This window comes from Scylla paramamosain, chromosome 26, assembly GCF_035594125.1.
Source record: "Scylla paramamosain isolate STU-SP2022 chromosome 26, ASM3559412v1, whole genome shotgun sequence".
NCBI lineage: Eukaryota > Metazoa > Arthropoda > Malacostraca > Decapoda > Portunidae > Scylla > Scylla paramamosain.
Genome location: NC_087176.1, coordinates 592501 through 600740, shown reverse-complemented (window position 1 = coordinate 600740; position 8240 = coordinate 592501). Strand labels below are relative to the sequence as shown.

Here is an 8240-nt window from a genome sequence, read left to right as displayed (position 1 = left end):
GACCACAATCACAAGCTTTATGGCGCCGGAGGTCACTGGAGCACCGCAAACACACACACACACACACACATACACACTTTTCTCTCTCTCTCTCTCTCTCTCTCTCTCTCTCTCTCTCTCTCTCTCTCTCTCTCTCTCTCTCTCTCTCTCATAGCAGAGAGAGAGAGAGAGAGAGAGAGAGAGAGAGAGAGAGAGAGAGAGAGAGAGAGAGAGAAAGGCCTGGTTTTCTTATCTCCTTGTCCTCCTCCTCCTCCTCCTCCTCCTGTCTTGACAACTGGCAATTTTAGACGATGTTGGAAGGGAAGGAGATTAAAGTTTTGAGAGAGAGAGAGAGAGAGAGAGAGAGAGAGAGAGAGAGAGAGAGAGAGAGAGAGAGAGAGAGAGAGAGAGAGAGAGAGAGAGAGAAAATTTCGGTGAACAGAACTGAGATAGAGATATTGAATGGAAGAGATTTGAGCAATACACCACTAAATAGTAATTGCTCTCCTCCTCCTCCTCCTCCTCCTCCTCCTCCTCCTCCTCCTCCTCCTCCTCCTCCTCCTCCTCCTCCTCCTCCTCCTCCTCCTCCTCCTCCTCCTCCTCCTCTAGTGAGAATACCAATAATTATCAAGATTATAGCCCTAATTAACACACTTGGTTACTTCGTGTGTGTGTGTGTGTGTGTGTGTGTGTGTGTGTGTGTGTGTGTGTGTGTGTGTGTGTGTGTGTGTGTGTGTGTGTGTGTGTGTACTATATTTTCTTTGGGTGTATGCTAATCATCCACGTTTTTGTGGAGTATTGCAGGAATCACCGTGACCCTTGCAATAGATTGTTTGACCCTTGCCTCCCTCTCCCTCGCCTCCCTATCACCCACATCTCCCTTACCCAACCTCCCTTCCAGTTTCCTCCCTCACCCCTGCCTTACCTCCCTCACCCTGCTTCCCTTTCACCCACACTATTTACGTTCACCCCGTACATCTCTCTCTCTCTCTCTCTCTCTCTCTCTCTCTCTCTCTCTCTCTCTCTCTCTCTCTCTCTCTCTCTCTCTCTCTCTCTCTCTCTCTCTCTCAGCAGGTGCAGCTCCTTACCTGTGCCAGTGTTGCAAATTGGCGGAAAAATTATAACCTATTGCAATATTTGGCCTTTTGATGGTAGAGAGAGAGAGAGAGAGAGAGAGAGAGAGAGAGAGAGAGAGAGAGAGAGAGAGAGAGCAGATTGTAGCGTACAATTGCTAGGCCATTAGTGCAAGCTGTTAGTTAGTATTAATTGAATATATTAAGGGTAATGGGGGAGCAGTGCGTTAAAATACAGACAGAATAAGTTGTAGGCGAGGATGTTATTCACCTTTATATGGTGGTGGTGGTGGTGGTGGTGGTAATGTTGATGTTATTTATGGTAATAGCCGTCACACACACACACACACACACACACACACACACACACACACACACACACACACACACACACACACACACACACACACGTAAACTGATGCACGCAAGGAGCAGAAACGACAGTAACGTGTTCCTTTGTCAATACTGTCATGGCGTAGGGAGGTGGCGGCCCCATCGCCCGCCACAGTGTGGTGTTCACCCCCTGTGGTGCAGTCAGCCTGGGTGGTGACCTTATAGCCGACTGTGGTGGTGGTGGTGGTGGTGGTGGTGGCAGTGATGGCGGTATTAGTATTAGTAGTGGTGGTAGTTGTGGTGGTGGGAGCATTAGCATTGGTGGTAGTGGTGGTGGTGGTGGTGGTGGTGGTGATGATGGTGGTACTATTAGTGGAGGTGGTGGTGGTGTTGATATTTATTATTTGGTGATTGTGGTGGTGGTGGTGGTGGTGGTGGTGGTGGTGGTGATGATGGTGGTACTATTGGTGGAGGTGGTGGTGGTGTTGATATTTATTATTTGGTGATTGTGGTGGTGGTGGTGGTGGTGGTGGTGGTGATGATGGTGATACTATTGGTGGAGGTGGTGGTGGTGTTGATATTTATTATTTGGTGATTGTGGTGGTGGTGGTGGTGGTGGTGGGTAGTGGTGGTAATATTTGTGGTGGTGTTAGTGGTGGTGATGATGGTACTATTGGTAGTGGTGGTGGTGGTGTTGATATCTATTATTTGGTGATTGTGGTGGTGGTGGGTTGTGGTGGTAATATTTGTGGTGGTGATAGTGGTACTATTGGTAGTGATGGTGGTGGTGTTGATATTTATTCTTTGGTGATTGTGGTGGTGGTGGTGGTCTTGGGTAGTGGTGGTAATATTTGTGGTGGTGGTGGTGGTGGTGGTACTGTTGGTAGTAGTGGTGGTGGTGTTGATATTTATTCTTTAGTGATTGTGGTGGTGGTGGTGGTGGTGGTGATGGATAGTGGTGGTAATATTTGTGGTGGTGGTGGTGATGGAGGTACTATTGGTAGTGATGGTGGTGGTGTTGATATTTATTCTTTAGTGATTGTGGTGGTGGTGGTGGTGGTGGTGATGGATAGTGGTGGTAATATTTGTGGTGGTGGTGATGGAGGTACTATTGGTAGTGATGGTGGTGGTGTTGATATTTATTCTTTAGTGATTGTGGTAGTGATGGTGGTGGTGTTGATATTTATTCTTTGGTGGTTGTGGTGGTGGTGGTGGTGATGGTGATGTTGAAGGAAAAGAGAGTGGCAAAGACAGTAGTTGTAGCGATAACAATAGTGGTGGTGATTGCAAAACAATGCCGCGTCTCAGTGTACACCGTGAATACTGATGCTCTGATGACGTGTCCTGTACAAGTCTTTACAGCTTCCCTGAGTCGCCTGCAGGATGAGGCTCCTCTGTCGCCTCACTCCGAGCCCCCAAGAAACCCGCAGCTCGCCTGACGCACCTTCCTCTCTCCACCATCACTAGAAACCCGCCACGGAGTAACAGTGTGGCTTTGGGTGAGTTTTTCCGTTATTTTTCGTCTGCTTGCCCCCCTCTCTCTCTCTCTCTCTCTCTCTCTCTCTCTCTCTCTCTCTCTCTCTCTCTCTCTCTCTCTCTCTCTCTCTCTCTCTCTCTCTCTCTCTCATGTAATAGTTTAGTCTGTATGAAATGTTTGTATTAACTTGGTAATTTTTGAGGAAGGAGGAATATTAATGCTGTTCTTTCTCTACAGTGTTTTTTTTCAGCCAATGAGCGCGTGATGAGCAGGACAGAATGCTGAAATAGTGAGGTGACAGTGCCGCGCGACACTGGAAGAAACTGGAAGAGACAAGATGCAGGTGGTGGTGGTAGTAGTAGTAGTAGTAATAGTAGTAGTAGTAGTAGTAGATATTTACAGCAGCTTAATAATAACGTCTTCATCTGTCAATGCTATCATGGCGTAGGGAGGTGGCGGCCCCAACGCCCGCCACAGTGCTGTGTACCCCAGCTGTGGTGCAGCCAGCCTGGGTGGTGACCTTATAGCCGACTGTAGTGGTGGTGGTGGTAGTAGTAGTACTGGTGGTGGTGGTAGTATTGGTGGTGGTGGTATTGATGGTCGTAGGATGTGGTATTGTTAACGATGGTGGTGGTGGTTGTGAGGCCCGGCCCTTAACTGTGGTGGTTGAGTTTAGTACAGGTGGTGGTGGTTATGTTGGTGGTGTTAGGGGAGTGGTGGTGGTAGTATTGATGGTGGTGGTGGTGGTGATGGTGGTAGTAGTAGTATTGATGGTAATGGTTGTTGTGTGGCAATGTTGGTGATGGTGGTGGTAGTACTATTAGTGGTGATGGTGGATTTGGGAGGATGTTGTTTGTGGTGGTGGTGGTGGTGGTAATGTTTGTGGTGATGGTTGTGGTTGTGGTCCTTAACTATGGTGGTTGAGTTAGTACTGGTGGGGAGGTGCTGGTTGTGGTACTCCTGGTGGTATATAATGGTTGTGGTGGTGGTGTTCGGGGAGTGGTGGTGGTAGTATTGGTGGTGGTGGTGGTGGTGCTGGTGAGGTGGTGGTGGTGATAATGGGAGATATCGAGATAGCGTTGGTGGTAGTGGTATTGATGGTGATGGTAGTTGTCGGGGTAGTGTTGGTGATGGTGGTGGTTGTAGTATTGGTGGTGGTTGTGGTGGTGGTATTGTTTCTGGTGATGGTGGTGGTTGTAGTATTGGTAGTGGTAGTGGTGGTGGTTGTGGTGGTGGTATTGTTTCTGGTGATGGTGGTGGTTGTAGTATTGGTAGTGGTAGTGGTGGTGGTGGTATTGTTTCTGGTGATGGTGGTGGTTGTAGTATTGGTAGTGGTGGTTGTGGTGGTGGTATTGTTTCTGGTGATGGTGGTGGTTGTAGTATTGGTAGTGGTAGTGGTGGTGGTTGTGGTGGTGGTATTGTTTCTGGTGATGGTGGCGGTGAAGGCAAAGATGGTGACGCTGGCATTAGTAGTGGCAACAGTGATGGTGATGACAATGCAGTGATGAATCTTAATGTACACCGTGAATACCGATGCTTTGATAGCGTGTCCTATACAAATCTTTACAGCTTCCCTGAGTCTCCGGCACTCCAGAGGCCCCGCTGCTGCCCACGCCAGGCCTGCAAGAACCCTGCTCCTTCCTTGACGCGCCTCCTCCCTCCACTAATAGTAGTCTGCCAGGGAGTAACAGCGTGTGGCATTACGTAAGTGTTTCCATTATTTTTCCTGTTTGTCTGTTTGCATTTCTCTCTCTCTCTCTCTCTCTCTCTCTCTCTCTCTCTCTCTCTCTCTCTCTCTCTCTCTCTCTCTCTCTCTCTCTCTCTCTCTCTCTCTCTCTCTCTCTCTGTCTCCTATGTAATACTTTATTCTCCATGAAATGTTTATATTAACGTGGTAATTTTTGAGGAATTAGGAATATTAATGCTGTTCTCTTCCTGCAGTATCTTTTTGCAGCCAGTGAGCGCGTGATAAGCAAGACAAAATGCTGAAGCAGTGATGACAGTACCGCGCGTAACTGAAGATTGCGAAGTACTGAAAAAAGTGAATAGTGGAAAAGATTCAGAGACATTGTTGTTTTTTTAATAAGTGTTCGTGTATTCGTGTGTTCTCGTGTGTGTGCGATTCGTCACCACCACCACCACCACCACCTCTACCGCCGTCAGCACCGCCCCCACCACCAGCATCACCGCCGCCAAGGATAAGGTGAGCGTTACAGTTTTCTTTCTGTGTCTGTAATAGTTCATGCCTATGCACTCAAAATTACACAAACTTGAAGTATTATCCACCACCGCCTCCAGTGTGGGTGCACCGGCCTGTCTGTTCCCGGGTATTGTATTGTGTAGGGAGTGCTGCGTGTGTGTCTGCTGGCTTCTTGCACCTTCCATTAAGTTCTTGTGTGTTTCCCTTACTTTTAATCTATTTATATAGGTGGAAATAGGTAGGCATGCTTTTATACAGGGACTGCCACGTGTAGGCATGATACCTTTTTGCACTTCCCATTTCTTTCCTTGTGTTTCTCTCACTTTCTCCTCTTTTATATAGGTGGAAATAGGCAGGCATGCTCTATACAAGGACTGCCACTGAAAACTTCTTGCACCTTACCTTATATTTTTCTCGTGTCCTTATCATTGTCCATACACTTAGTCACAAACTTGTATTTCCATCCGCGTATCCAGTGTGGGTGTGCGGGGCTTTGTATTCCCGGGTATTGTGTGGCATTGTCCGGCGGTCATTATGAGGAGGTAGGAAGAGACTCACAAAAGTGGACTCTTCCTTCGGTGGCACGGAAATGGTGGCAACTCTTAATGGCTTTCAGATATTGTCACTCGAATACAAGTCCTCTCTCTCTCTCCCTCTCTCTCGCTTTCCCCTCCATTCCTCTCTTCCTCCACCTCTCCCTCCCTCCCTTACCTCCATTGTGGGTTTGGAAGCGCACTTTTATAGCCTCGTCTGAACCCTCTTCCCTCCCTATATCACACTCTCCCTTCCTCCCCCTGTCTCTCCCTCTCCCCCTTCCGTCACCCCTATCACCCCATACACACTATCAAACTCTTCACCGCTCTCCCGCCTCCACCCTACGCTCTCCCTCCCTTCCTCCCTCCTGTATTTCTCCTCTCACCGCCAGCCACATCGCCTCTCCAGAAGTGAGAGAAAAATAACAAGTTTCGTATTCGTGTTTTCAAAAAGAGCAAAAAATGTTGAAATTTGAGAAAGTTTGTCCCTAAAGTTGAAGTTACAAAAAAAGTGAAAGAAATTTACGAAACTTTACAAAAGAGGCTTAGCTCGGAATGAATGGAATGAGTATGTATTTGTGTTGAGTTTGATTGGCATTCTGTATAGATTTGAGAAAGTGAAGTAATGAAATAAACATAGCGGCAACTCAAAAGGGAGACGAAGAAAATCTGCATAACATTGTTACTTTAGTTAGAAAAGTACAACTAAAAGGAAATAAAAAAAATATACAAATAGCAAAGAAGAAACATGATAAAACATAATATTCAAAAGAGACAAATAAAAACAAAACGTTATTTAGTCATTTAATCTCTCTCTCTCTCTCTCTCTCTCTCTCTCTCTCTCTCTCTCTCTCTCTCTCTCTCTCTCTCTCTCTCTCTCTCTCTCTCTCTCTCTCTCTCCCGGCGCAGTGTGGAAGGCAGGCCATTACAAAAAAATAGCGGGGCCTGCGGGGCGGCGGGGACTCGTGGCTGTGCTTGTCGTGGTGTTTTCATGCAGGTTCTCTTAACAATTTTTCCCAAGGGAGACACTGAGCTGAGCATTCAATGTATTCAGGTGTTGAAAAGGAGGAGGAGGAGGAGAAGGAAAGGATAAGTGAAGGAAGGTCGTAACGAGAGGAATAACAGGGAAGGAGGGAAAAAAAGATGAGAGGTTAGCAATGTCAGAGAGAGAGAGAGAGAGAGAGAGAGAGAGAGAGAGAGAGAGAGAGAGAGAGAGAGAGAGAGAGAGAGAGATTTGGGTACGCCAGGAGTGTGTAGGGAAGGAGGTCAGTGTGGGTGTTTTTGAGGAAGGTGGAGTGTTATTTAATTAGGAAACGGAAATTAGGAAGGGGAGTTTGGGGGAGTTTGGGAGTTTGAGGATGAAGGGGGAGATTAGTGGGTGAAGAGATAAGGGACGGGTGGGGGTGGTTTTCTTTTTCTCCCTTTCTCTCTTTCTCTCCTTTTGTATCTTTCCACCCTTCTCTCCATGTCCTCTCTGTCCCTATTCTCCCCTTGTTTCCATTCCTCCTTTCCCTTTCGCTCCCTCTCTCCTTCCCTTCCTCCCGTCATTCCCCATCTGTCGCGTGCTGGGGGCTCGTGTGTGTGTGTGTGTGTGTGTGTGTGTGTGTGTGTGTGTGTGTGTGTGTGTGTGTGTGTGTGTGTGTGTGAGTGAGTGAGTGCGGTCGCTTTTGAAAGGACGGGCGTTGGAGTATTAACACACACACACACACACACACACACACACACACACAAAGCTATCTCATGTAAGCCTCACTGCTCAGCTTCTGTGTGTGTGTGTGTGTGTGTGTGTGTGTGTGTGTGTGTGTGTGTGTGTGTGTGTGTGTGTGTGTGTGTGTGTATGTCCGAGGTGCGGCAGCTGTGGGCGTGATGTGTCGACTGTGAAGTGAAGGGTGTCGAGTGTCGCCTCTCATGACGCAACGCACTGACGCAACACAAGACTCGACGTTGATTGGGAGAGAAAGACGCGAGTGATTGGGTGAGTCCAGCTGAAATGATTGGTGAGTCCGGCTGATTTATTTTGATCCTTTTTTTTCAACATTTTAATTACTATGCTAATGAGTGTTTCAGAGGGAAGCTAGTAGGTGTACATGTAGTTGTGTGTGTGTGTGTGTGTGTGTGTGTGTGTGTGTGTGTGTGTGTGTGTGTGTGTGTGTGTGTGTGTGATATATGCGTACACACACACACACACACACACACACACACACACACACACACACACACACACACACACACACACACACACACACACACACACACACACACACTCGTTTATATAATATTGGAAATGCCCACGAAAGTTTTACAACGAGTTTTCTTTCTTTTTCTTTTCATTTTTTTTTTTTTTTTATTGGTTGGCTCAAGGTTTGAAATAAGTTTCTCCCAAGAAATAACAAACTGAAGAGGCTTTGTGTGTGTGTGTGTGTGTGTGTGTGTGTGTGTGTGTGTGTGTGTGTGTGTGTGTGTGTGTGTGTGTGTGTGTGTGTGTGTGTGTGTGAATTTCTCTCTCTCTCTCTCTCTCTCTCTCTCTCTCTCTCTCTCTCTCTCTCTCTCTCTCTCTCTCTCTCTCTCTCTCTCTCTCTCTCTCTCTCTACGCACATTTCCTGTAAAATTTTCCTCTACTTTTTTTTACATTTCAAGTTTCCTCA

General features: G+C 47.1%; 1 long non-coding RNA gene across 1 annotated transcript in view; it reads left to right on the top strand.

Moving 5' to 3' along the window:
* The first annotated feature begins 1840 nt into the window (after positions 1 to 1840).
* LOC135113532 (uncharacterized) overlaps positions 1841 to 8240 on the top strand; it is a 51730-nt gene continuing 45330 nt past the window's right edge. Inside the window, exons 1-4 of the long non-coding RNA XR_010274869.1 lie at positions 1841 to 2884; positions 3100 to 3205; positions 4432 to 4566; positions 4804 to 5065. This is a non-coding gene — a long non-coding RNA (uncharacterized LOC135113532). The remainder of the gene's footprint in view (positions 2885 to 3099; positions 3206 to 4431; positions 4567 to 4803; positions 5066 to 8240) is intronic.